This window comes from Meleagris gallopavo, chromosome Z, assembly GCF_000146605.3.
Source record: "Meleagris gallopavo isolate NT-WF06-2002-E0010 breed Aviagen turkey brand Nicholas breeding stock chromosome Z, Turkey_5.1, whole genome shotgun sequence".
In the NCBI taxonomy this organism is placed as follows: Eukaryota; Metazoa; Chordata; class Aves; order Galliformes; family Phasianidae; genus Meleagris; species Meleagris gallopavo.
In genome coordinates this window covers 54,001,673-54,005,913 of record NC_015041.2, presented here as the reverse complement: position 1 = coordinate 54,005,913, position 4,241 = coordinate 54,001,673, and the positions used below count along the sequence as shown (strand labels likewise).

General features: G+C 37.7%; 1 long non-coding RNA gene across 1 annotated transcript in view; it reads left to right on the top strand.

Annotated features, from left to right (window-relative positions):
* The window catches only part of LOC109364058, a 63,815-nt gene that overhangs the window by 1,043 nt on the left and 58,531 nt on the right, over window positions 1–4,241 (top strand). The window lies entirely within an intron of this gene.

The following is a 4,241-nucleotide window of genomic DNA, read 5'->3' as shown; positions in this document are numbered from 1 at the left end:
AGTAAAAAGAGAAAAGAAGAAAAAGAAAGAAAAGAACGTGCTAAGTCATTGCTTCATTGCTTCATGAGCCTCCAACAGAATCATATGCCATAAAAATAGATTGCACCCATTCCTACTGTTAAATACCATGAAAGAAACAAGAGCATTTACAGTATGCTGAAAGGAAAATGCCTCCTCCCACCCATAATAAAATGTGTTAGTTCAGGGTCACTTCCTAATAGGTGTTATTTCCTCTATTTTAATAAAGGTATTTTAACACCTGTATTCCATGCCAGGCAGCACTGTCATTTTTTCCACTGATTGGCTTAGCTGTATGCTGGGGGGGGTGAGCACTCCTCCAACATTGATGCTCCATGCCAAGCACAACTAACGTGCACCAGGAGGAAGCCAGAGCAAGCAGCAGCCATCCCTAATTAGAGCCAGCCTACTTCCAGTCCAGTGAGGAGGCTTTTCGGATGGAAAAAGGTCAGGAAGCCCATCTAGGTCAGCCAGTCTCCGGCTTTGAATTGGCACTTGTGCTACCCTCACCCACCCCCACAGCTGTGCACAGACTATTTTTGTTCTCCAAATAGTTGCCCAATGTGTGCTGAAAACTATTTATACTTGTCGGGCCCGCCTCTGTCCTCAGCACTTTTCTCCATACAGAGTGGTGACCTTTGCTGAGCAAAAGACCAAACCTCCTCTGTATGGGGAACTCGATGGCTTCTATAGGAGTCAGCAAGAGACTTTAGTAAAAAAAAAAAAGAAAAAACAAAAGAAACCAAGCTCCTGTTGCACAAGAATTTCATGTTCTCATGGACCAGTTCTGCTGTTCTTCATGAAACACCTTTGCAGTCAGCCCATACTGATTTCCATGCTGCAGTTAGGATCTGGGGACAGGAAGCCAATCAAGAGAAGCAAAAGTGCATTTGTCAGAAGAGAGCCAGCAGTGGTCACATAGAGTGGAGCACAGGCTCACAGGAGTAGTTCATAAAGCCTCGGTGGTTCGTGCAGCTTCACTACTCATCAGTAAAAAAGAAGATGAAACTACGTAATTTCCAGTGATTTGGGGTTTGGCAGTAAATGGATTAAACAGAACAGTGAACATTCGTAATCCTCGTACACAGTTCTAAGCATTTGCTTGGAACTAGTTGGTCATTTTAGTCAGAATAATTACAAATCTGCTAGAAGAAAGTACAATACACATGAGCTCTGTCAGATTTTTTGCAAGCTGCACAGTAAACGCTCTTTTTTTTTTTACATATTTCCTGTCTTTGACAATCAGAACGCAAAACTGCACTGTGTCGGTATGACTGAAGGCCAGAAGATCAAAAAATAATTATCCATAATGCTGCAGAGACATAAAAGATGCTCTTTGACCTTTGCTATAGGCCAAGCTGCATGGATGCATTTACTAAACTTAAGCATCAACTGTAATATTCTTCTGCACAGGCATAATTAGCATGGGCTTTTGTTCTGCAGGACCATGGGTTTTATGGAATGGTGGCCAAAGGTTGTCATTAGCACAACCACAGTTTATTAGTCATATATGACTGTGCTCACAGCAGGAATTACAGGGCAGAACTCCATAACTGCATCATGCCAAAGATCAGACTAGTTGACCATAATGGTCTATCCTGGTTTTAAAATATATTAATCAAAGCTGTCACAGCACTGAGGTAATAAGCATAACAGCCAAATTACTGAAGGCTTACATTTCTTTCACAGTAGCACCAGAACTAGCTTTTCACAAAGCAGTATACAAATCAAATATTAAAAAATAATAAAATTAATAAGCACCAAAGGTAGCAGGGCCAAAGGCTTGTTGTGGTGATTTGATATTAACACTTCTCTTTTATAAAAAGCTCTGGAAGAAAAGCAAAAATATTTTAAGCACTGAAGGGGCTGATGAATAGGGGAACCAGGATATTCAAATACACTTAGAGACAGTATTGTCAAGAGTTGTTTTCTGAGCTGTGATACTAAAGATAGTAGGAACCAGCAAAGAAAAGAACACTGTAAAAATGCAAATCTGCTAAATGTTGAATCTATTAATCCATAGCACGCTTTTTTTTTTTCTTTCTTTTTTTCCCCTTGAATCATACTTACTCAGATGTACAGGCAACAAAAAGTATTTATAATATTTGCATAATTTCAAACATCCAGTTCATAAATTATTTATTGGTTTTGGTCAAATGAATGTTAGCGCTTTCATAATTATCTTTTGTGTGAAAGGTTGCAGAGTTTACAGAGACATTTCAATGGCAACTGAAGATTTGTGAGTTCCTTGAATATTACAGAGATGAAATGGCAGCTAATTGTAAAGTTGCTACACATTTGCTCTTGAAAAGTGGCAAAGCTAAAAAGGATTTTAATTTGAATTTATTATTAAAAGAATACTTACTTTTCTAGTGACTTCCATAGGGCTTCTGTGTTGGGCATTCAAGATTAATTAAAAAAAAAAGAGAATAAATTTGTAAGAGAAATTTTTCAAACATTGAGGATCTGCCATAAGTTTTTCAAAGAGAAGAGGCCAGATATTTGTCACGCTCTGTAATATTATCAATTATTTAGGCTGAATTCTAAATAAGTGATATATTTTCTATAGCATACTGTCAGAAAACACGACTTTTACTTGTCTTATTAAAAACATTATTAATAGTTTATTCACCCCTTGCTGAGTAAACTCATAAGGGGCACCATATGTTAAGAGTTTAGATGGGTTTTATCCAAAACAAAAATACTCTGTGCAATAATTTGAGCCCACTATCATGCTTGTACCAGGTCAGCTCTGTTTCAGGAAGGACTAGTAGTGCATGGGCTTCCAGCATTCTCAGATATAATGGGGTCCCTTCTTCTCATAGAATGGATAGATTTAACAGAGATTTAAAGAGAAGGAGGGGAGAAACGCCATATGGGCAGTATCCCATAGTCAGAGTATGTTTGAGGAGAGAAACAGACGATGGCTAACTGGCATCATGCAGAGAATGCGGAGCTGGCGGGTGCCTCCAAAACTGCTGTTGGAACTTACTGCCTTACAAAGGTACATGGGAGGCTGGTCTCTGCTCTCTCTTACTAGTATTTGTTGATTTAGGTGAAAAAGACGTCAATTTTAAACACTTATTTCCAATCATAGGCATATAATAAAGGTGTAAATTTTTGAGACTTAGTTTTTTTTCTTACAAGTGAATACTGATTGGTTCAATCTGATGTGCCAGATATTGAAAGCTCCAGTGTATAACTTCAGCTGCCTCTTTTTCCTGAAAGGAAGAAGGATTAAAAAAATGAGTGCATTTCCTGAAATTTGTTAGTGACATGAGACTAACATTGTTAAAGAGTAACAAAAATACTAAGAAGAAATACTTCTGTTGTATAAAAAGAGAAGAGCCCATATCATTTAGAAAAGAAAATATATAGTTGAGGAGGGAGTAGAAATGAGCCTTATTTCACAGCACAGCAAGATGAAATATAAAGCTAAACCCTCCATATGTTGCTAACGAGCAGATGACAGTAAATTTCAGGTATGATGGTTTCATTAAAAATGCTGCTCAAATCCTCCATAACCTATCACATCACTACAAGCCAAAGAGGAAGGACAAAACCTGATGATTGCCTGGGGAGTCTTCCAGACTGAAACTGAGACCAATGCTGTTTTTGGCTAGTTCACAGAAGTCAATGAGAATAAGGCCCTAGTTCTGCTGCCTTGTAGGATAATATATCCCAATGCCAGTAAGCCTTCACAGAAAATGGATCGGAAGCCAACATGCAGACATAAAAGTAGAGCAGAAATCTGAATTAGGTATATGAATTCTTTTATGTAGACAGGGAATACACTTTTCCACTTCAGTTTTTATGGAGAATTTCCTAACTACATCAGATTTGTGGTACTGACTCATAACGTCATGTGCTGCGGTAAGTTAGACACTGCTAACTCAGGCAGTAAGAGATCTCACTTACTGCCAGCATATAATATGTGGAGTTTATTCTAAGAGGCAAACTCTGCTTGTAGTTAGATGGTATAATTTTTTAAAACTTTGTTTAACAAGATTATATAAATTTCTTGGTTAAAGCATTTGGCTTCTTTGAAAAGGTTCAGAATCCATTTATAGTTTCTTGGAACTAATTTAAAATACTTTCAGTATCAGAATACGCAACACCACGTGCCCTTTTACATGCAATAGATTTTATGTACTTTACACCAAATCGGGCAACTAATTTGGACACATTTGGAGGGAAGTAAGTTTTTTTGTTTTGTTTTGTTT